This window comes from Lotus japonicus, chromosome 1 (genome assembly GCF_012489685.1).
Source record: "Lotus japonicus ecotype B-129 chromosome 1, LjGifu_v1.2".
NCBI lineage: Eukaryota > Viridiplantae > Streptophyta > Magnoliopsida > Fabales > Fabaceae > Lotus > Lotus japonicus.
The window spans coordinates 62751254-62763749 of NC_080041.1; the positions used below are offsets into that span (position 1 = coordinate 62751254).

Genomic DNA, 12496 nt, shown 5'->3' on the forward strand with positions numbered 1-12496 from the left:
GTGGCGATCAAAACAAAGCGCACAAGCGGGAGGAGGAGCGAGCGGACACTAAGGGCAAGAAAAAGCAAGAATCAGCGGCTATCGCCACAAAAGGGGCTGATGACACGTTCGCTCAACACTCAGGCCCGCCCGTCGGGACCATCAACACCATCGCCGGAGGATTTGGCGGCGGTGGCGACACTCATGCTGTGCGTAAGCGCCATGTTCGTGCCGTTAATTCCGTTCATGAGGTCGCTTTTGGATTCGTACACCCTGACATAACAATCTCGATGGCGGACTTTGAGGGGATAAAGCCTCATAAGGACGACCCGATTGTGGTGCAGTTAAGGATGAACAGTTTCAACGTTAGGAGGGTACTCCTGGATCAGGGTAGTTCGGCTGATATTATCTATGGTGATGCATTTGACAAGTTGGGACTAACTGACAATGATCTAACTCCATACGCGGGAACCTTGGTAGGTTTTGCGGGGGAGCAAGTAATGGTGCGGGGATACATTGATCTAGACACAATATTTGGGGAAGATGAGTGTGCCAGGGTTTTGAAGGTAAGGTATCTGGTTCTCCAGGTGGTGGCATCTTACAATGTCATCATTGGGCGAAATACATTGAATCGCCTTTGTGCTGTAATTTCAACAGCCCACTTGGCGGTCAAATATCCGCTAAGCAGTGGAAAGGTGGGAAAGCTGAAGGTGGACCAGAAGATGGCGAGGGAGTGTTACAATAATTGCCTTAACTTGTATGGCAAGAAGAGTGCGTTGGTTGGTCATAGATGTTATGAAATCGAAGCTTCGGATGAAAATCTTGATCCCCGGGGCGAGGGGCGAGTAAATAGGCCCACGCCAATTGAGGAAACGAAGGCGCTAAAGTTTGGCGATCGTACTTTGAAGATTGGGACCAGACTGACGGAAGAGCAGGAGACGCGCCTGACAAAACTGCTTGGGGAGAACTTAGACTTGTTTGCTTGGAGCTGCAAAGACATGCCTGGAATTGATCCAAACTTCATATGCCATCGGTTAGCATTGAATCCAAGTGTCAAGCCAGTTTCTCCAATGTATTGCAATAACAAGGCGTGCTCTTTTTCTCCGAAAGGAGTTTTTTAATGAGGCGCTCCATCAATAAAATAAAACGAAAATTCACGAAATTCGTGTCCAAAAACTCCAGGGATTCCCTGACGATCGGAATTGCCGATCGACATAAAGAGTTACGGCGATCACTAAGTGGGACAAGCTTGATCCCCAAAGGGGCTTGCTGGAACCCTGAAGGTTGTGGCGATTCCACAAATGGCCTTTGACGCCTGGGAATCACCCTCCGGAAAGTCTGACGTGATCGCCGGTCCCGTAAACGATGTGCTGGGTAAGTCTCGCCAGAATACGACGAGCGCCGTTAGCTAGGCAAAAGTCTTGGGACCCCCAAATGGCCATTGGGATCCAAGCATTGTAAGCCCCGAGCGGGCAAAGCCCCGGGCGAAGTCCTCGAGAATGGAGGCCGTTTCTTCCTATTGGGGAAAACGTCTAAAGTCTTGGTGGTGGAATACCAAGCAACAAGTCCTAGTTAAAATTAAGGCACGAAATCGTTAGGCGTAATTCAATCATATGACGCGTGAAAAATAGCGCAAGATATAAGGTCGGCGAATGAATAAGGTGGAAGGCGAGTGCTTGGTCACTCAGGATGTTGAGTATTTTACTACTCTGGCGTGTTGAGGGGTTAAACTATGAAACTTATTCTTAAATCTTTTAAGCCATAAGAAGGCGGCAACTAAAAAATATACGGCGGAAGCATTCCAACATGATTTACAAAATATCCAACGGCGATATAAAAAGCTATGGCGAAGGGTTGCTTAAACATAGACGAAGGGCGGAAAAGTACACTACAAGGTGACAGTAACAGCTAAAGTAATGTTAAAATTACATTATTCATTGTTTTCATTCTCCTGTTCTTCTTCTTCCTCTTCTTCTTCAGTCGCTGTCCAGAGGTTTTGGTCAATCAGGGGAGGATCGTCGGGACCAACCAGTCCTTCGGCGGTTATTTCTTTCATTACTCCCATGGCGCTAAAGTCAAAGTTCAGGTACAAATGTTGGGCCTGATCTTTGGCGAGGTAGAAACCGCGCTCGCGGTTGTCAAGGGCGATGTCAGCGGCTTGTTCCCTCGCCTCAGTGGCTTTGGCCTTCTCCGTCGCTAGCTCGTCCTCTAATCTTTTGATCTTTGCCAGTTGGGAAGCAATCTCAGCATCTTTCGTGGCGAGGGCCTCAGCATGAGTTTCGGTCGCTTTCTTGATCTCCTCGGACGTAGCCTGCATCACCGCCTCCATGTCAGACTTCGCCAAGGCCAAGGACTCCGCAGACTTTTTCTCTTGCTCCGCCAACGCCTTCCTCACTAACTCCAGCTCAGCGCGCAGTATGGCAAGCTCTGACTCCTTAGCAATCAGCGCCTCGCCTCGGGCGATCAAGTCCTTCTCAGCTTGCTCTTTTTCCTTTTTGCAAGCTTGAAGGCTTGCATCAAGCTCATCTGCTTCTTCCTTCATCAGCGCCAGCTGATCCTCCAGCTCGCCGATTTTAATCCCCTCCGTGCCAATCATCTTGTCGGCATAGACTTTGTCTTTTCCTGCCTGCGTCGCCAGTTTGTCGAAACGCTTTTCCCAAGCAGCGGCGGCTTCTTGATGCTTAGCACTTTCGGCCTTCAACCGCTCAGCTTCAACGGTGGCGGCATTGAACTTCTCAAATGCGTGAGCAAAGATGCACCCAGCGCGTAGGAGGCAAGCAAGAGTCTCCTCCTTGGTGTCATTAAGGCCCCGACTCAAAACTTCTTTTTCTATGACGTCACGGTTAAGACCAGCAAGTAAGAATTCTGAGGGTTCAATGGCGTTGGGGAGCATATTATAATAGCTTGAGGAACCGACCTCGGGAGCAGGGGCTTGTTCAATTTGAACCGCTTCAGAGGTAGTGGCAGCGCCAGGACAGGATTTTTCCCCTTGATGAGGCGGGGAAGGCATGGAGCCCGCATCATGTGTTGAGGGCGGGCTAGGAGGCGCATCTTGGCGAGGGGGAGACTTCGGGGTTTCATTTTCTTTTTCCTTCTCTCCAATAGGAGTGTCGGAAGGCGCAGCAGCTTTTGTGGCGTTGACGCCGGCAGAGGCGGCTGTGGCGCCAACAGAGGACTCAGCGGCAATAGCAGCGGTCGCACCGGCGGTGGCAGGAGTAGAAGCTGGTACGGTGGTTGGCTCGATAGTCGCGACGGCGGAGGCTTCAGTGACATTTTTGCCTTTAGGCGCAGCAGCAGTGGTGGGCTGAGCGCCAGGGTTGGATGTGCCGGCGCCGGAGGAGGCTTTGACCAATCTTCTCCTCTTGGGAGCTTTGGTGCTCTCGGCTTGGTTCTCAGCACCGCCCCGTTTTTTCGCATCGCCCTCAGTGTTGAATTTTGGGGAAAAGCGAGCCATTCTCCTCTCACGGGCCTTCAGGAGCTCGGCGTTCGTGAAATTCATATCTTCTGTAACAATAAAAAATACGATCAGTGACAACATAGGAGACGAGAAAGGAAATGTCAATAATAAAAGTGAGCTATGGGCAACCTAAGTATTTGGGAGTTCTTGAGAGGTCAGCGCCCTCAAGGACTGTTGTGCAGTCAAGGATGGCAAGTGGAGCAAGGAGATTAAGAAAGGCTTTGTCGTTGGCGGACAAAGATTCCTCTGAAGGATCGGTGATCCCATTGGGCTTCTCCGTCCAGTAAAGAGGAAAAAGGGCGGTCCCGTCTCTAAGGGTGAATGCCTCTGGGTAGGCGGGATGAACCGCCACGCGGAAGTACTTCCGTGCGAAGGAGGACTTCGCGTTACTTTTGTGGGGATGCAAGCACTTCCGGCCGGCTCGGGCCTTCAAGGAAATCCATCCTTTGTTTTTGATGGACTTGGGGTCGACGTCGTAGAGATAGAAGAAACTGGTGGGGGATGGGGCGATGCCGACAGCGGCGCTTAGGATTTCAAAACACCGAATGAAGGCCCAGGCGTTAGGGTGGAGTTGGCAGGGAGCCGTGTTGATGTCGCGGAGGACGGTTTGGACAAAGGGCGAGAAGGGAAGCCTGATTCCAAGCTCGCTAAACATGTATTCATACGCAAAGAAGAAATGGGATCTCTTTACGTCGCCGTCTGGCTTATGAAGCCAGGGGCGGTCCCCAGGACTGCAAATCCAGATCCTGAGTTTCGCGCTAAACTCATCGTCATTCGACAAACCACCCAGGGAGTTCACGAACTGCACGATGAGATCGCTGTTCTGGAAAATAGAAGGTTGGTCTATAGCCTCGTGAGTGGGGGCTATTTGGACTGGAAGGGGCAGAGTGGCGTAGGTTTTTAGTCGGTAAGGTGGGATTTCCGGGGCCTCTAAACGGAGGCCGCCGGCGGCGGCGGCATCAGGGTCGCTTTCGGAGGAAGAAGAGGAGTGGTTAGGGGAGGTAGGGTTTGAAGCCATTTTTAGAAGACAGTGAAGTGAAAGAAAGGAAAAGATGAGTATGTGTGTGATGCAAAGATAAGGACAGTGGGACTCACCGGAGTAGGATGTGAAGAGTGGGTAGCGGAAAGGGTGATAAGCGACGGCGCTGGAGCGGAAGTGGGCAGAGGGAGTTTGGTAAGCGATTAGGGAAGTAAAGAGGGGTCTCGGAAAGGGATGACTGTGGGGAAGAAGGGTTTTTATAGGGGAGGGGGAGAAGCTGGAAGGGTGACGCGTGTTGGACGCGTGTGGAAGGTTGGAAGTCATGATGGTTTGGGGAGGTGGGTCGCGTGCAATGGGGAGTTACTGCGCACGATGGGACGGTTATGAAAGGTGAAGTGACGGTTCCGGAGAAAGAGGGAAATTGATGTAACCGACACATCACGTGGGGCAGCCACGTGAGGCGGATAGAGATTTGAAAGGGTTTTAAAATAAGGGAAAGCGCGAAAAGCCTCGCCACTATAAGGATCAAACACCATCGCCTGACGGGTGACACCAACAACAAGGTTCAGTCGCTCGCCGGGGTTACCGCCAGACAATGATTGAATGATCAGCACATGACCCATTCCTGCCACCTTTCCCGCCGGCGAACGATCATACACTTGCTCCAACTTATCGCCAATACGAAGTAATCGGTCTCGCCGCTTGTGGACTTGTGGACTTGCCAGCTCGGATTGCTCGTCAAGTCAGTGGACTGGGTAACCGAAAATGCTAGTTTCCTTTTGCTCACGCCATGTTGGCGATATAGTTTACTTCTCTTTTCTCAAGCCATGTTGGCAGTGCAGATTCCGGTGTACTGTAAGACATATGTAAAGCATTTAAAAGACACACTTAGCTCTCATACCTCGAGCTCGGTGTCTTGTGGACTAGTGGACTGGGCGAGCCCCTAGAGGGGCAACGCCCAGCATGTATCCCGCCCTGAGGCGGGGCCCTGGCCTTCAGATGGGCCTTGACCTCGGAGGCCCAATTGGCCCAATAGGTAGTACCCAAGCTCTATAAATAGGAGGTAGTTATCAAGTGTAAGGGACTTTTGGCTCATTTGATGAAATAACACTCGAAATTGAGCACTCTCATTCTCTCTGAGCACAATCCCTCTACCTCTAGGTACTATGTCTCTCTTCAATGTTCATTCCCAGAACAGGGGAAATTGGAGTCCCTACCGTACAGGGAAACATGTAGTCACTCCAATTTTGCCCAATTACAAATTCATGTGACCAATCAAAAATCAATTTTGACAAATTTAATTTACTAATAGAAATCCTTTACGGCACGAGAAAAGTGGCATGCAAAAGGGCATGAAGAGTGTGGTCGCTTTTCTAGCTCCTTCATGTGTTTTAATTTGAAACTACTAGTGTTTTTTTTGCATTTAAGTTTGTACAATTATTTCTCTTTAAAAAAGCCAAAACATTTTGTACAAATGGAAAAGCTAAAGTAACTAAAGATTGAAATAAAAAGATGGAGCAAGAGGTGTTTGGTCCTTTGGAAATTAACATTTAGCAATCAATTAATTGATGTAGTTTGTGAGTTGGATTTAAAAATGCTTTATCTAAGGAGGATTGTTCTTAGAATGAATAATCTAGTTGACCTCTAAGTAAGATGTGAAATATAACGAGTGTTTAATTTGTCAAAATATTCAAATCTCAAATGGATTAGATAAGGTGATTTTAGTAGTAGCTTCTTCAATACTTATTTATCATTTAGAAGGAGCTTCAATCAACTAGTGGTAGTGCAATCAATTAGTAAAAAGAGATTAAGCTATTCATAAACAAGTATTTAGGAGAAAAGAAAATGAATAAGAAAACTCAAGGGGCTCATGGCTTGGAATGGGAAGATCTCCAATACCCTAGCAAAGCTCTCAATAGCCCTTTTTTTCAGTTCAAAATCTCAATAATTGCTTCTTACCTTGAAAAATGCGTCCTTATTAATTGGGTAACATTAGCAATGCTACAATGTAGTATTGAGCCAACGTTGCAGCACTTCTTGGCGCTCTTGCATTGAAACTCTCTAGCATTCTAACGCTGTTTTCCCTCAAAGTAAATTCAACTAATGAAGTAAAAAGTCTTTGAAAATATATGACAATCCCAAAATAGTCTAGAAATTAAAAAGGGGAAATTATTAAACTACCTTTAAAGTGTCAAAATAACCTAAAAATGCACAAAACTATGCTAAAAATCTCTTATAAATCATTATACATCCCAAGGTCAACACAGTCCTATACTAGGAGGATTATTTGTTGTCTGCAAAAATGAGTCCCCCAAAGTAAGATGCAAACCAACATTTTCATAACATGCAAGAAGAAAGCAAGGCTAATTAGTTTGGGAGGTATAAGGTAGGAGAGTGAGTGATATATATCTAGTAAGTAAGAGTGAAGAATGAGGTGAAAGCAAGTTTTGTAAGCTTCCTAAGTTTCCCAACCCTTGCATACCCATGAATTGTAGATTAAGGGATTATTGTGTTACAAACTCTTGGATTTTTGAGTTGTTGGAGGATATGTTAATGTTGTTAGCATGTTTTATTCCCTTGCCAGCACTTTAACTTTAGATTAAATGGTAGACATAGTGCACTACAAGAAAATATTGAATTGAATTGCAAACTACTTTTTACCAACAGTCCCAAAAATATTTTAAAATCCCGCAATTACTAGCAGTTTTACAATTACTCAAGTTGTCGGTAATTTGTGATTTTTTGCGGGATTAGTTACCGCTAAATAACATACGGCCAAAGTCGTCGTTGATTTCAAAATTGAAATTATCGTCTACCGATAACTTGCAGATTTTTAAAAATTCAAAGTTAGTTAAGACAGTCAAAGTCATCGATAATGAAAAAATTTGAAATTTCCCTCTACTATGGACTTTAAAAAGAATCAAAAATTAATTATCGGTCGCGTTACAGACGATAAACCTAAAAATATCCCAAGAAAATTGTCGATAAGCTACCAATAGTTTTAGCCGTTGGTAACTGATAAGTGCCTATTTTACCTAGTTTTCCATTGTTATTAAGGCACTTATCTATGTGATTTATGGAAAATTTCTATCAAAGTTACTATCCTTTGCTAAGATTTATAGATTAGTGAATTCTAGCTAGAACGTGTTTAAAGTTTAATTCCAATCTCAACTTTTGTTGTAGGAATGGTGATTTAAGGAACAAATGCAAGAAACCAAGGACTTTGAAGATTTTGTGCCAAAATAGCTCAGCTTATTCCAAAAGGTGCTCAGCTGATTTATGGTGGAATGATTCTGTTTAAAAAGATTTGAGCTGATTTTGAGGGTGCTCAGCTGGTCTGGGGCGGTTTGGAGATAAAACCCATCAGTGAAGGTAAAAAAATTCAGCTCAGAGCATGGGAAATAGAGCTAAGCGCCCTGCGTCATTAATTTCATATAAAAAGGCATGTCTCATCAGTTTTTAAAGATCTGTCACTGGAGACTATAGAGAACGCAAGATAACTCAAAGGGAAGGAAGAAAAAAAAAGGGAAACTTTGAGGCCGTAGACCTTTTGTTACGCTGGAGCTTCACCGACGGCGACACGGAATCATCGTCTCCTCTTAGTTTCTTCTTTGTAAGCTTGAAAGAATCCATATCCATGGATTGCTAAACCTTTCTTTGTTGGGATTTGGTGTAGTACTTTAACTTGAGTGTATCTATATTAGTTTCTATGCATATGACTCCATTTATCTCTTGATTTCAATGCTATGATCTTGTTCTTAACGCTAGTTTTGGCTTGATCAACTAGAACTTGATTTAAAATTTGATATGTGAGTGAAAGCAACATGTTTGAATTGGATATAGATCATATCATCTAATAATCCTAATTGCTAGACGTAGAGTTAGGTTATTAGTCATTGAACACCCGAACTAATCACGCTTTGCTTTGTTAGTTATGCGAGACATCGATAATTAAGGAAGTGATTCGTTGATCAGCTCATGTAAGACATTAATGAGAGATAAGAACTGGTGTGATGGAATCAAGTATAAAATAGGTCATATGTGTTGATCTAAAAGATGCATGAGAGTTGAAGTGTGAAACCTAATCCCAACAATTTTCTTAATCTGATCTAAACTCGTTTTAATTTCGCTTGTTTTACTTATATGAGCTTGCGGTTACCGAAACAAACTTGTTGATTTTATTTCCTAAGGCAGGTTTTTGTGAAAAATGGATTGGTGTAGCTGATGTATGCTAATTCGTTCGCTCGCCTAGATCATGAGAATCCTTACACTCATCTGACAAATTCTATGATCTTTGTTGTACTGCTAGAATTAGTCAAACTAAGGAAGAAGCGATATTCCTGAGGCTCTTTCCTTTGACTCTAATTGGTAAAGCTAAGGTTTGGTTCTTAGATCAGCCACAAAATAGTCTTAGATCAAACTCTTATTCTAAATTTATGGATTGTAAAACTGTGATTTCTTCTTTCTCTCAGCTTGTAGGTGAAAGCTTATGTGAAACTTGGGAGAGGTTAAAATCTCTGTTTAGGAAATGCCCGAACCATGAGTTTGATGCAAGGTCCCAAATCGATATATTTAGAAATGGCTTGCTGAAACCAAGTAGGTTGATTCTGGACGCAACATCTGGTGGTTCTTTAATGGATAAATCGCCCACTAAAGCCATTCAAATCATTGAAGTGATGGCCTTAAATGATCAACAAGATCAACATCACAGAGGTCCACCGAGGAGAGGAGGAATGATTAAGCTTGGAGCAACTCATGTTGTGTTAGCCCAGAATAAGCAGCTCCAGTAACAACTGAACGAAGTGCAGCAAACACTGACAAACCTGCCCAAACAGCTTAAGGAGATGCAAGACTCCTCTTCCATAAGACAAGTAAATAGGTGTGATGTTTTCATAGGTGACCACCTTGCTAGTGGGTGTGACCAGAATCCAGAAGAAGTGAATTACTTGAGAACTCAACAAAGACAAGGCTAATATCAAAATGCTTATCCAAGGGGAGGAAATCAATATAACAACAACAACCAACCCTGGAGACAAGATGTAAGGCCTTCCAGCAGCAGAGCACCACCACCCTACCAAAATCAGCAACACTTACAGCTACTCCAAGATCGAACTTCCAAACTAGAGTATACACTAACTCATCTTATGCAGGTTTCGATATCCAACCAGAAAAATAATGATGCATCCATTAAAAACTTGGAAGTAAAGGTTGGACAGATAGCTAAACAGTTGAGTCAGCTAACTACTGAGCAAAAAGGAAAGTTTCACGCCAACACTGAAGACAATCCAAATGAGCATTGCAAGGCGATTTTCACAAGGAGTGGAAAAGAGGTTGGTAGAGGAGTTGGTGAGAAAGTGAGTGAGAAAGAGGATAGTGAAGAGGAAAAAGAGCAAAAACATGATAGTGAAGAGATTGAGAGAGAGGTGCTAAAAAATAAGAGTGACACTGTGAATAGGCAAGAAAATAGTGATAAAGAGAAAACCAAAGAAAAAGGTAAGGTGAAGGTAGGTGAGAGTGGAGAAAAAAGCAAAGTGGGAGGGAAAGAGAATGAGCTGAAAAATAAAGAGAAAGTAACCCTTCAACCCCCACTAGAGAAGGGACTTCCATACCCATAGGCTCCTACCAAAGTAGACAAAGAAAGGCAATTCACTCGTTTCATGGATATTTTCCAGAGGCTCCAGATCAACATCCCATTTGCAGAAGCTTTGGAGCAGATGTCGACTAACGCAAAATTCATGAAAGAATTGCTGACAAAGAAAAGAAATTTTCAAGATGAAGAATTGATGCATTTGGGTGCTCATTGCAATTAATTCATTCAACATTTCATACCTGAGAAGTTGGATGATCCTGGCAATGTCACGATTCCAGTCACCATTGGCACACTAGCAGTGGGCAAAGCTCTAACTGATTTGAGGGCGAGTATTAGCCTTATGCCACTTTCAATGATGAAAAGAGCATGTGGTATGGAGCTTAGACCAACAATAATGTCTTTACAGCTTGCTGACAGATCCATCAAATATCCAGTTGGCATAGCAGAGGATGTACTGGTAAGAGTTGATAAGTTTTTAATTCTTGCTGACTTTGCTGTTATTGATATTCCATAGGATGAAGAAGTTCCAATCATTCTGGGAACACCTTTTATTAGAACAGCAAGAATGGCCATTGACATGGACATTGGAAAGCTGAAAGTGAGAGTCCAAGATGATGAAGTTCAATTTGATCTCTATGAGGCTACTCAGCATCCAAAGGACAAAGGACAATGTTTCAAAGTTGATACAATTGATGAAGTTTGCAGAGAAGCAGATAAGAAGCCTTATGTGTTTGATCCTTTGGAGGTGGCCCTCGTCAACATGTGTCGTTTCTCACAGTTCAATGAGCTGGAGGAAAAAGAGATTGAAAAGTGTTTGGAGGAACTTAATCTTCTCAAGGAAATACCCCCTGAGCAACTGATGGTAGAAAACATCAAGAAGAAGGAACCAGTGGAAGCTAACACAAAGAAAGATGAGAAAAAGCTGGAGCTGAAACTTTTACCATCTCATCTTAAATATGTGTTTTTGCAGGGTGAAACAGGTAAACCAGTGATCATTAGCAGTTCTCTATCACCACTGGAGGAGAAGAAGCTGGTTGATGTTCTTAAGGAAAATCAGGAAGCTATAGGCTGGACTTTATCTGATCTCAAAGGAATTAGTCCTTCTTACTGCATGCAAAAAATTATGATGGAAGTTTATTTCAAGCCGGTAGCACAACCTCAAAGAAGATTGAACCCAACTATGAAAGAAGTAGTCAGAAAGGAAGTAGTGAAACTACTTGAAGTAGGTATGATTTATCCTATTTCTGACAGTTCTTGGGTAAGTCCTGTGCAAGTAGTTCCAAAGAAAGGTGGAATGGTTGTGATCACCAATGACAAGAATAATTGACTCCAACCATAACAGTTACATGTTGGAGAATGTGTATAGATTACAGGAAGCTGAACAAGGCCACTATAAAGGACCATTTCCCATTGCCATTCATGTATCAGATGTTGGAGAGGTTATCTGGGCAGGCAAAAAATCTCATCAAGAGGAATTGAAGTGGACAAAGTAAAGGTAGAAGTTATTGAGAAGCTACCAGCACCAACAAATGTCAAAATCATCATAAGTTTTCTTGGACATGTTGGATTTTACAGACGCTTCATCAAAGACTTCTCCAAGATTGCCAAGCCATTGAGCAATCTCTTGAATAAGGATTTTTCTTTTCTCTTTGATAGTGCATGTTTAAAAGCTTTTGAACAATTAAAACAAAGTTAGATTTCTGCTCCTGTTATCATTGCTCCTAACTGGAGACTTAACTTTGAACTTATGTGTGATGCTAGCGATTATGCAGTTGGAGCAGTTTTAGGACAAAGAAAAGAGACAATCTTCCATGCAATTCACTATGCTAGTAAAGTTTTAAATGAAGCTCAGATAAATTATGCCACAACTGAAAAAGAATTGTTAGCAATAGTTTTTGCATTGGAAAAATTTAGAAGTTGCTTGATCGGCTCAAAAGTTGTCATATATACTTATCATGCAGCTATCAAGTATCTCTTAACAAAACCTGATTCTAAACCAAGGCTGATAAGATGGAGACTGTTGTTGCAGGAATTTGATTTAGAAATCAAAGACAAGAGCGGAAAGGAAAATCTGGTAGCTGACCATTTATCAAGGTTGGTGAATGATGAGGTGACCACAATAGAAAATGATATAACAGATGCATTCCCTGATGAGAAGCTTTTTCTAGTTCAAGAAAGGCCATGGTTTGCTGATATGGCCAACTTCAAAGCTGGAGGAGACATCCCTAATGAATTTAACTATCATCAGAAAAAGAAGTTTCTTAGGGATGTCACTCAGTTCGTGTGGGATGATCCTTATCTATTCCAAGCAGAAGCTTATAGGATGCTCAGAAGGTGTGTAGCCTCAAATGAGGCTAAGGAAATTATGTGGCATTGTCATAATTCTGCATATGGGGGGCACTACAATGAGCAGAGGATAGTTGTGGAAGTCCTCCAATCTGGTTTCTATTAGCCTACATTCTTCAAAGATGCTCATTTTCATGTACATAGG

The 12496-nt window shown here is 43.3% G+C and overlaps 1 non-coding gene across 1 annotated transcript; it reads right to left on the reverse strand.

Moving 5' to 3' along the window:
• Nucleotides 1–8854: 8854 nt before the first annotated feature.
• Nucleotides 8855–8961, reverse strand: LOC130734774 (small nucleolar RNA R71). Its single transcript, XR_009018119.1, has one exon. It is a non-coding gene; the product is annotated as a small nucleolar RNA R71 (small nucleolar RNA).
• Between the last annotated feature and the right edge of the window lie 3535 nt (nt 8962–12496).